This window comes from Sorghum bicolor, chromosome 1 (genome assembly GCF_000003195.3).
Source record: "Sorghum bicolor cultivar BTx623 chromosome 1, Sorghum_bicolor_NCBIv3, whole genome shotgun sequence".
Classification (NCBI taxonomy): Eukaryota; Viridiplantae; Streptophyta; class Magnoliopsida; order Poales; family Poaceae; genus Sorghum; species Sorghum bicolor.
Window position 1 is genome coordinate 20,372,202 of NC_012870.2, and position 12,781 is coordinate 20,384,982.

Genomic DNA, 12,781 nt, shown 5'->3' on the forward strand with positions numbered 1-12,781 from the left:
AATTGTGACAAAATATTTGCTATTTACTTAAATCTTATTAGTTGCATTTTTGTCATGTGGTTTCAGCCTTCCAGCTGGAAAATTATACATACTCACCTGCATTATATATATGAAGAATCGATTATGCAAAGGCAAAACATCACATATCATCATGCTGTTTCTTTTTTGACTGTTTTCTTTAATGTAATGACTATTGATGCTGGCATTTCATGTTCAGAAACATAAAGAGGGCTCCCTCTTGTCAAAGATATTTGACACATTTGACTTGTGCATGGTTTTCAATGCATATCTTTGACCACAATTTTTTTCTCATATATTCTTAAAATCTTGGGGGGGGGGGGGGGGGAGAAGGAGCAAGAGCAAGCACAGGGGCTACAGATGACAACCTTGCGTGTCCAGCCACTGATCTTGCCTTGTGTATTTTTAGTACAGGGTTCCTGCTGTGCTTGTTTCATTGAAAATAATGGCAAAAGGTAGTAGCATTCTGTGCGAGTCATGTTCCTGTGGCCCATGTGTTTCCTGTTCCAGAACTCAAAAGTCAAAACGTTGTGTGCTAATAACATGCCGAGTTCATGTTTTTAGTGCCAATGTCACTTATCTAGTTAAGTATTAAGTTATGTGAAGCTTACCTCAAGTACACTCAGTGCCCTGTTATCAAAGAACTCTGTTGTGAGACTATCGACACAGGTTGCAAAAACTAAGAATTGTACTGCTGATCTATTCTGTGGCCGTTGTCCAGTGCTTACCTGTACTCTGCTTGTTCGGGGAGCAACGTTTCTCCTAATGTACACGAGGACGATCATCGCTGGCGACCTGGCGCTAGCCACTGCTTCGGGTTTTCTACGTCCGCACCTACTCAATTCATGTCATGTTCGTGTAGATAAGCTGGAAGAACTAAATGGGCCAAGAGGAGGGGTAAATAGGCTCTGAAAATTTAGTGCAACTAATCTTAGCCTATACTATTCTACTCACCCCTTGCATGTCTGAAACATAGAAATAAAAGGACCACATTGAGATTTGTCCTTAAATTTTCCCTCACTATATCCCTACTTTCCAAGACTAACGTGACATGTCTTCGCCACGTACTCGGAGTTTTCTTCTATGCTCTCAAGAGTGGACTACAGTGACATGTCTTCACCATGTACTCGAGTTTTCCATCTTGCTTCTATGCTCTCAAGAGTGGGGTCAACAGTGGTATATATATAGTCATATGGAGCAAGGGGTATTTATAGACTAGTTTGAGGCGGTTTGGCTGGCTTGTGCGCTTAGATCCAACCACCTCTTGATCCAATGCTCCAGATTGCTCCATAAGGTCGGTTTAGAGTTGTTCCAAGGCGGTTTCTAGCGGTCAAAGCTAGTTTGAATGGTAAATCCTTCAAACCATGTATAACATCTTGGTGGCTCTTGGATTAAATCACCATTGAATCAATGCATCAAATCCTAATAGGGCTCTCCTCAACCCTAGTTTGTGAGGGTTGTGTGATTCCTGAGAAATCTGATGGGTTAGATTCAGAGATTTGGTGGTTGTGGGTGCCTGTGGACTTCATCAAACAATTCTCAAGCATTTGCTACTCTTATAGGTCAAGCCCCCTAGATGGATATGTGTCATACCACATGGTGAACTGATCGAGGAGGCGGCGGTGGCTGATCCGTAAAGATCACTGCTGCCCTATCTCCGACAACAAACCCAAAATATAAGACCTATTCTCTCTGTGCATAAATAAATACACATCTCATTTTCCGAGAAGTTAAATCTTTTAAATTTAACTAAATATATACAAAAATATACTAATATTTATTATATATAATATGTATCTTTAAATTGAGCATTAAATATACTTTTATAATATACTTATTCGCAGATACAAATATTGATATTATTTGATATATTTCTAGTCAAATTTTTTAAAAAAATTGACTCCTCGAAAAAACGAGATGTGCATTTATTTGTAGACACAGAGAGTATTCATCTTCTGGGTAGCGCTATAGGCAAAAAGTTTAATACCTATTTTTAGTCTTCTCCAACAAGACGTAAAAGACAACACTTTCTGCAAATAGGTCTCGAGGAAAGAGGATACATAATACTTAAAATAAATCTTCTATATAGATACTTTGTTGAAGGTTATAGGTATTGTGTTACAGACCTATTTTAGGTTTGGATTTCCACAATGAGTCTCCTATTGGAGACAACCTAAGGGTGAGCACAAATTCGTCACTAAAATTAGTCGTCCAAAAAAGGTACTAGGCCACCACAAATTCACACCAAATACAAGAAGCAATGCTTCACAAACAATTACACTATGTTAAATGTCTTCAAGTCTTGTAAAACATCTATCATCCCCTCACTGTATATGATTGGGACTTGGGAAAGCCAAAATTGAGGCGCTGTATACCTGTAACTGAGTTTCTACTTTCTAGATGGGAACAGTTCAGCTTCCGCGGTAAACACAAAGCATTCAACTTTTGTGACGTTTGCTCTACCAGAAATTTAACCTCAAAGCAAAAATGGTCCGCTCAAATGAAGTGGCTATTTCTCGGCACCAACCTTTTCATCTGAGCTTCGCTTGAGACTGGCAGACCTCACTGGCAGGACACTACGCCACTCTTTGCCACCTGGTTTACCTGATGCATTCCCATACCATACCATTCCAAGAACTGCAAGGACCATCCCAAGAACTACCTGAAGATTCAGGCCCTCCTTGCCAAAGAAAAGAAACCCGAGGGACAGCACAAGAACAGTCTTCATGTGGCCCAAGACTTGGAAGGATACAGCAGAAAACCGACCAATGCAGATGAATTGGCTTAGATTGACGCCAATGGCAATGAAGCACAAGAGGGTCAAGAAAAACTACAGAATAAGGGTAGTAGGGTACAATAAGTGCCATCCTTTGCTTCATCTAAGGGTACAATATTGCAACTCTAGTTTCATCTACGCACTCCTGTCAACAAAGGATGGCACTTAGATGAAGCTAGAGTTGCACCAAATTATTGACAAGAGGGCTAGCAGAAAGATGGAGAAACTTCGGCCACAATACAAGTGATCCACAAACTTATAAACCATCATATTGCAAATTTTCAACCAGCTAATATAATGCAGGCTAATATAAACCATCACAATTCGGATACAGCTACTCACCATCACAATCATGGAAAGTAGCAGAGCACAAATCACCATATGCTCACAGAAACAAAAACATTATTGGGACCTGTCAACAAGAAATCCACAAATGGTCCGACTAGCAGGAGGGACTAAATTCACAAAGGGTCTAAATTCAGCATAGTGGTGATCCAATATATAAGAAGTCAGTATACTAAGATGGTCAGATGTACATATTGTTGCAAAGCTGTACTCCAAACAGCTATAACAGCCGCAATTAGACCTGTTGCATTCATCTGGTTGCCAAAAACCTAGGCAAGAAATTTAGACCCTGTTTGTCCACCAACTAAATTTTAGCTAGCTAAATAGTTCCATTAGTCACCCAAGAGTAGCTAAAATAGTTTTAGCTAGCTAAAATTTAGCAAGGGGAACCAAACAGACCCTTGGTATTGGGTCCGCCCTAGTTTTGGCTAGACAGATTTTGGAGCCTAACCAAATGACTGCCTAAGTTTTACTTTGAATGCAAGCTTTTACTTTGAGGGTTTGTTTTTTTTTTGCAGGACCCATATATTCATTTTGGAGGTGCTAATTGTCACAACTAGCTTCGTTTACATCAAATCAATTGCAACAAATTTGAATTGGTTTTGCTAAAATTTTGAGATGTGAACGAGATTTTATTTCCAAAGTCTGGTTTTTTTATGTGAACCCATATGCTCATATGGAGGTGCTAATTAGCACAATATACTGGTGTTGCATTAAACTGTTTCTAGAAAATTTTAGTCCATTTAGCTAAAATTGTAAAGTGTCAACATGATTCTTTTACTTCTAATGTTCTTTTAGTGAGGTCCACATATTGATTTTGCTGCATAAATTGGCACAAAGTAGCTTTTATCACCTAGAATTATTCCAATAAATTTTAATCCATTTTAGATGTGAAATGGGGTTTTAGTATTTTGTGACTTCTCTGTGTGCCATTAACACTGTTGAATTTCCCTGTCAACCATTGCAAAAAAAACCCTATATGCCACTGTTTCATTAGTCTTTTGACGGACAGAGGCATTGAACGAGCATTGAACTACTTGAGGTTCAAGCCTAAAGTAGCATCCCATGGGCCACTTGAAGCCTAGCTTTAAGACGATGACATTTTGATCCAAAGTCAGTCCAATAAGGTTCACGGGCCAGGCCAAACTCGGCCGGGTTTGGGCCAAGTTGATGCTGGGCTGGTCCAAATTATATACTCTTATAAAGCTAAATCTTACTATATGATTTCTCTTTTTATGCAAAATATCCATATCATTCTCCACTAAGTGACCCACTAAATATTTTATCTCTTTAGGCAAAATGTCCACATCATTCTCCACTATGTCTATGTCATCCCATATCTATATCTATATATCCTATAAAGACAAACCCCACTAAGCTAATTCTGTTTTACCTCCTTGCGCCACGTCATCATCCACTTCTGCTGCTGCATGTAATCAAGTGTCCACTCACAAGTCAAAATGGTTTTAATAGTTGATGCAACTACATACACATGATCATGTATGCATACTACTAGCAATTATTCTCGCACGTGACCTCCTCTCTTCCTCTTCAGGAACCAACTACTAAAACTATATATAGATGACTCGATAGACTACAGTGAGGTCATATTTATATTCCTCCTTCATACCTGTGGCAACGCGTGGGGAATTCTCCTAGCTAATTACATAGCTAAACCCAACTACATGATTTCTCTTTTCATGTAAGGTGTTTACATCATCCCAACTAAGGCCTTGTTTAGTTTTTAAAATATTTCAAGATTCCTCGTCACATCGAATCTTTGGACGCATACATAAAATATTAAATATAGATAAAAAATAACTAACTGTACAGTTTGCTTGCAATTTACGAGATGAATCTTTTGAGCCTAGTTAGTCCATGGTTGGACAATAAATACCAAATATAAACGAAAGTGCTACAGTAGCTAAACCTAGAATTTTTGCGAACTAAACAAGGCCTTAGTGATCCACGAAATGTTTTATCTCTTCAAGCAACGTGTCCACATCACTCTCCACTAAGTCTATGTCATCTCATATTAATTACAGAAAATATTCATATCATTTATATCATGTGAAATATTTTAAATATTTAATCTATTAACATATAAGTCATCTACATATGTTATTTGTTTGATCACCTATTTCTCTTTAATGTAATCAAATATTCTAATTTTTTTCTTCTATTAGCTTAGCGATTGTTTACCAGATCTAATACAACAAAATAACATACAAATCAAATTTATATATATATATGCATACAAAATATACTAAATACTATAGTAATGTTACATATATAATGGTTTATTTTTAAGAAAATCTAGTAGGAATGCATGAGAAATTCACCTAGTTTACTTTAAGTCTAAATGCCCTGAAGTTGATTCGTGTCACAATGAATCGTATCATACAAATTTTCCTAAACTTTAAAGTGTGAACGTTGGGTTAAAATGATAAGATTATGGATAGGATGAGTTAGGTAAGGAATAGGTATAACCCATTAGACTAATCAATATCTCCTGTAATATAAAAATACTATCTTCATCCTAAAAAATATAATCCTCGCATCTCAAAGAGTCAAAGATTCTTAATTTTGACCAAATATTATTTAAAAAGTATTGATATTTATAATATGTAATAAGTATCATTAGATTAGTCATGAAATATATTTTCATAATAAGCTTAATTGGAGATCTAACTATATATAACATCTTATATAAATTTTATCAAACTTAAAGATCTTTTGACTTCTTGGAAAGCGAGATTTACATTCTTTTTAGAACGGAGGGAGTGAAAGGTCCTTGTTTGATTTTGGTAATTGAGTGACAATTTAGATGGACTAATAGTGTTTATGTGAGATACATAGGAGATTAGTCCGCAGGTGATGATGTGATGATGGAGGAGCTCATTGCATATGAGACATGACATGGAGTCATATGACCAAGGTGGAGAAGATGAAGATGAGGCTTGGCTCGATGAACCGGTTGCAAGAGTGAAGGGCAAGTCGGAGGCTTTGAAGCGAGGGACCGCGTGTGACGGTGAAGCTTGAGCAAGACTTGGCGCCAATGGACCGAGGCAACGGTGAAGAGCAAGTGAGGTCAAGATCGATGAACCAATACGGTCACGTGATGATATGAAGTGGATCATATCATTTGGTGATTGGTTGGTGCATGTCTTGCATCAACATTGGAGGAGATGGAGTGGAATGCACAAGGCAAAGGTATAACCTAGGGCATTTCCATTTGACCGGTCATAGGTGTGTAGAGAAGTTTATGACCGGATTTAGGATAGATGACCGTACTATCAAGAGGAGCAAACTTGTTTACATATCGGTCATCTAGTGCCACTTGAGCGATCTAACTTTACATACGTGTTAGGATCGAGTGGCGTGGCAAGTTGAGAGGCTAACTCCTTTGGGAAAATGTTTATGAAAATACTAACACACTTGCACAAAGTGATGTACAGTTGGTGGTGTTAGCACATTTACAAAGGAGGTGGAGTTTCTAGGGTAGAGAGGGGTTTGGGTTCCTCTCTCCCTCCCGTGGAGCATGCGAGGCTGGATTTGGCGCTTTTGAGAAAATTAAGTGCATATTTTCTATTGTGCCGGTGGAAAATTTAGAGAAGTCGAGAAAGTGTTTCTCGCTGAGAAACACTTACTGGACACTCGTGTTGGCAGCATCAGATGTTGGACCAGAGCATTCGGTGTACTGTCAGTCTCCGGCATGGGCGTAGAGTGAGCATCGGACGCTCACACTAGACATAGGGTGGACACTGTTCGTGCATCTGGTGGAGTCTGACGTCAGCAATTATGCAAGGGAGGGTTTTCTGACTGCTGAGCATCGGACGTTGGGTTTGAGCGTCCGATGAGGTTGCATCGGGTGCGTCCGGTGTCCCTACGAGTTTGCGTTCCTCTCTACATTTGGGTCTGGTGCGCACCAGACACGTCTGGTGTCATTGTGTCAGGTAGTCGTGCGAGTTAGCCGTTGGCGGCAACAGTCGAGTTCAAATGGCTAGTGACATGTGGCTGTTTCGCGAGCATCGGATGCTAGGGTTCGAGCGTCCGGTGGCTCCCTACAGCGCGTCCGGTGCTCACGGATTTTGCATAGTAAAGAGACAACAACTAGTTTAGCCCTTGAGGCTATAAATAGAAGTAGTGGCCAGCCTTGGCTGGTGCTTGGCACCCTTGGAACTTAGTGTCCATATTTGGGGAGTGCTAGAGAAGCATCTAACTCGCATATGCTTGATAGTGATCATCTGATTGTGTGAGTGAGCGATTCTTGTGCGTTGCATTGAGAGATTGCATCGAGTGGCACTAGGTGTTCGTATTGCAAGCAGGTGTGCTTGTTACTCTTGGAGGTTGTCACCTCCTAGATGGTTTGGTGGCTTGTGACTCTATCGAAGCACGCAAGGAGATTGTGCGGTGCTCCGAAGAAGAGATTGTGAGGGGTACGATGCTCACCCCGCGGGGATCGCGAAGAGCAACTCTATTGGATCGTACGTGTCATTGAGCTACCTCACTTGTGGGTAGGTTCTTGTAGTGTCCTAGTGAGGACGAGGTTTGTGATACACCTCTTAGCCGCCGAACCACTAAGTGTTGGTCGACACAACAGGGACGTAGCTTGGTGGCAACCAAGTGAACATCGGGAGAAAATCATCGTGTCAACTTTGTTCTTCCCGTTGGTTTGAATGTTCCTAACACAAGCTTGTATTTATATTCATATACTTTTGCTTATATAGTTGCTCTTGTAATTAGTTAACTTGTGTAGCTTGCTAGTTACCTTCTTGCTTGTGTAGCTAGAAGTAGTTCCCCTTGCGTGACTAATTTGGTTTGTGTAACCTTGTTAGTCACATTGCTTAGTTTGTGTAGCTAAGTAATTTGCACTCTCTAATTTGGCATTGGTTGCTTTGTTATTGAGCATTGCTAGTGAGCTTAGAAGCTTTGTGCTTTTGCTTACTAGTTGTGTAGAAGCTCCCTCGATTTAAAAAGTACTAGTGGCATAGGTTTGTGTGACCTTGCTTCTAAAATTGATTAGGTGAGCTCTTGCTAAGGAAGCACCTTGTTTACTTGTTTAGGATCTTTTACAAGGTGCTAGAGAACTTAGATAAAGGGGTGTAGTCTTGGCTAGACTAATAGTTTTAATTCCGTATTTGTTTCGGTTAGCCGGCACGATAAGTTTTAGAAAAAACTATTCACCCCCTCTAGTCCGCCATCTCGACCCTTCTAGGAGTAAACTCCACTAGCCTAATTCTCTGGTACCTCCTTGAGCCACGTCATCATTCACTTCTTTGCTGCCGCATGCAAGTATTTACTCATAAATAGTTTCAGTAGTGGATGCAGTTACCTATATATGATCATACATACATACTGCTAGCATTATTCTCTCACGTGACTTCCTCTCTTTCTCTTTGAAAACAAACTACTAATAGTTAAGCTATATATAGATGACTTGATCGATTATAGTGAAAATATATTTATATTTCTCCTCCATATCGGTGCGTATAAAGAATCCTCATAGTTTCTATAGACTAGCAACCTTACTCGATTTGACAATATTAGAGAAAAATAAGCTCCAATGGGGAAAAAGTTTCTATGACTACGTGAAGCACGCCAACCCCCGTACAGCACTCTCCTCCACGCAATGCAGGCTGTCATGTGGCCCGGTGATAGGTGCGGGTTGCGGTCCTCCGAGCTAGCGCCATTCTGGAGATTATGGCCGCGGGGAGGGGATGGGCCGGGCCGTATCCACAAAATGAATCCGATGTCCATCTAAAACGAGTGTGGTCATTTTCTACTTGTCCTCTAACTTTCATAAAAATCTGTTTTTTCTTCCTCAACTCTAAAATAGACAAATCACCTCTCTCACAATAAATATATAATATGATATGTTTTAGTATAAAGTAAACATATAATCTTTAAAAATCATAGTAAATTACAGAAAAATCATAAAATAGAAAATCTAATTTTGTGTATTCTACATGAGTAATACACAGAGAACATATAATATGATATATTTTAGTTCAAAAAAATAATTACAGAAGCAACAACTATGAATTATTTCAATTAATTATAGAAAAATAGTTCTAAAGCTTCAACAAAAAATTTATACTAAAGCATAGAAAAAGTATATGTTCATTGTGTAGATATGCTCACGTAGAGTCTAACAAAATTAGATTTTTTTTCCATTTTATGATTTTTTGTAATTTACTATGATTTTCTAAATATTTTGTCGAAACAAATAAAAAAAGAAAAAGACAAACCTTCATAGCAAAAACTTTATACTAAAATATACCATATTATATGTTTAATATGTAGATATACTCATGTGGACTTTAGACTATCTCCAACAATCGTCACCCAAAATACAAGACTCATTTGTCCTTTGGGTAGCACTACAGGTAAAAGGTTCCATACCTATTTTTAGTCTTCTCCAACGACAAGACCTAAAAGACAACACTCTCTGCAAATGGGTCTCGAGAAGAGAGGATACCCAAATTTGGGTTATGCCTCTCCTGATACCTAAAATGGGTCTTTTGTATGTGTACTCTGTTGGAGGCTATAGGTATTGTGTTGGAGACCTATTTTAGGTTTGGGTTTCCAAATGAATCTTCTGTTGGAGACAGCCTTAACAAATTATATTTTTTATTTTATGATTTTTCTGTAATTTACTATGATTTTTCAAAATTTAGCCAAATAAAGAAAGACAAAAGACAAAATCACTGTCACCATAACAAAACCTCATTCACTATAGTAAAATTATGTTCAAAAACCGCTCTAGATAGGTAAAATATACCATTTAAAAAGTTGAGAAAAATAATTTATCCAGTTCTAAATTAGAGAAAAAAATAGACTATCATGAAAGTTGAGGAGAGGGAGGAAATAGACTTTTCCTCTTCTTTGTGATTGTGATGAGTACGTGTACTCCGTAGTCCGTAGTCCGTAGTGTACTCATGGGAGACCCAGAGCCCGCACGTACGCGGGACGACGGGAACAGCCGTTGCGCGCGGCTCCTGCGTGCTGCAAGTTTTGGCTGTTTTATTTGTACAACTAAAAAAACAAAAGTAAGACCACCACATGACTTTTTTTGGTCGCTCCCCCTCCCGTACCTGCGATACCTCTAAGAGGTGGAAGGGTGAAAATTGAAATAATAAAAAATAGAAAAGGATTCCTGTTGCAAATTTACGATAGAGAATAATATATAATCAGGGATGTGGAAGGGTGCGAAATGAAATAAGGAAAAATAAAGGATTCCTGATATAAAATTTTCAATCCTAAGTACCTGCTATACCTCTAAGAAGTGGAAGGGTGAAAATTGAAATAAAAAACAGAAAAAGAATTCCTGTTGCAAATTTACGATAGAGAATAATATATAATCAGGAATGTGGAAGAGTGCGAAATGAAATAAGAAAAAATAAAGAATTCCTGATATAAAATTTTCATCAACGTAACAACAAAAATTTCGGGCACTTTCCAATCCTTGGTAGATCCTTGTACGTAGCAAAAATTTTGGTCACAGGAAACAAAATACAATCTCGATCCGTCCTCGCCGACCAGAACCTCAGCTCCGGCCGCGTCATTGGCGTCATGCTCATGTCCGACGGGCAGCAAAACCATGGCGGGAACGCCGCCGACGTCAAGATCAGCAACGCGCCGGTGTACACCTTCGGGTTCGGCGCCGACTACGACCCCACGGTGCTCACCGCCGTCGTCGGGAACAGCATGGGAGGGACTTTCTCCGTCGTCAACGACGTCGACAAGCTGACCATGGCCTTCTCCCAGTGCCTCACCGGCCTTCTCACCGTGTTGGTGTAGGACCTCACCGTCACGGTGACACCCGTCGAGGACGAGTCCACGGTGGCCGTCGGAAACTACCCGCAGACGTAGGACGCCAGGTTGGTCACTGTCGCCTTCGGCGACCTCTACAGCAAGGAGGCGCGGAAGCTGATCGTGGACCTCCTCCTCGCGGCCATCGACACCGAGCGCGGCGCCGACATCCTGGAGGTGACCTACGCGTACAAGACGGCGGGGAAGCTGTTCGACGGTCACCGTGCGGCGGAGCGGCAGTGCGTTCCCAGCGGATGACCCTCCGGTGGACGTGGTGAAGGAGGAGGCCCGGCTACAGACGACGACGATGATCAAGCATGCGAGGACGATGGTGGACGGCAAGAAGCTTGACGACGCGCTGGCCAAGCTGGTGGAGGCGCAGAACGCGCTGGGGGACGTGCCAGTGGCGGATCCGTACGACGACCCGCTGCTGGACGTGCTAAGGAAGAAGCTGCAGGAGCTACAGAAGCTGATGAAGTCACCAGCGGTGTACGAGCAGCAGGGCCGGCCGTACGCCATGTCCTCAGAGACGTCGCACGACCGGCAACGGTTCGCGGCGAGGGGCGACATGGAGAAGAACAGGTTGTTCGCGACGCCGCGCATGGACAAGTACTTGGAGCAGGCCAAGAAGTTCGGCTGATGCGGACGAGAAAGAAGAGGTCACCGCCAACCCACTCGCGCCGTTGGCCGGGCCCATCACCTTCTACATCCAGGCCGCCGTCTAGGCGTTGCAGGCCATCGAGAAGCTCATCAACAATGGAGCCAAGGCAGTGCAGCCGTGTCGTGTTTACAATTCTATAGACATCCATCATCATCTCTTCTCTGCGTGTATTGTGCTTTTTTTGTTTTCAACGTCACCTTGCTGCCATATATGTAGTCGAATAATAATTTATTCTTCCTGAAAATTTCTGGACCTAGAATTAAAAGTTCTTGTTCAACTTGACTTTCTATGGCATTACATATATAAGTTGTCATATAGATATTTTATGGTATAATAGTATATTTAAGAAGAGATAAGAAATAATTTTCATTTAAATAAAACTCTCTCGATACGATTTCAACTCTTTATGGGTCATCAAATTAAATGGCTACGAAACTATAAAGGATGAAATTTTGCATTGAGAGTGAGTGTTTCATTCAAGATTTATTTCATTCTATATGACATGACAGTCTTAAAAATAACATCATAAAACTATCCACTGGTATATGTGAGGATATGGAGTACAACTTAGCACAATACAGATACGTAAGTCTTTTGCTCAGCATTATAGACTATTCTAATCGTTATTGTGTTTGCAGTTTCTTTTGCCATGGTTATCCTTTCGAAAATATATGCTTTATGTTTTCGATCAGCGAGAAAAAAATACTTATCATGATTGACCCTAGACCTGTTGAAGAGTGGTGTAAAGACACACCAGCGCTTATGTATGCCAAATACACTCTTGGATTTAGCTACAACTACACGGCCGCAGTAAATAAACATATTCCTGGATGGGATGAGGATGTTTACAAATGGAAATTTAAACGGGCAGAAAACATTGCAGAGGACAGAGATGGGTAAATAACTCAAAATCATCGTCGCTTACAATAACAAATACCTATGATTTAACTATTTCTATATATTGCTGATCGTGAATCTTGATACAGTTACTTAAGTGGATTTTTCATCCTACAGTATATGTCTACATGGAATAGACACAAGCCACACTTTGTCTTAGTTTTTATAAAAGTTTTTTCATAAAAACGTAGTATTATCCATGTGACACACACTAAAATTTATATATATACTCAAATGTGTGACAGGATGGTATGAAAATACGGCGGAAC

The 12,781-nt window shown here is 40.2% G+C and overlaps 2 pseudogenes; one reads left to right on the forward strand and one right to left on the reverse strand.

Moving 5' to 3' along the window:
* Positions 2,528–3,393, reverse strand: LOC8070480 (annotated as a pseudogene).
* On the forward strand, positions 10,339–12,649 carry LOC110431616 (annotated as a pseudogene).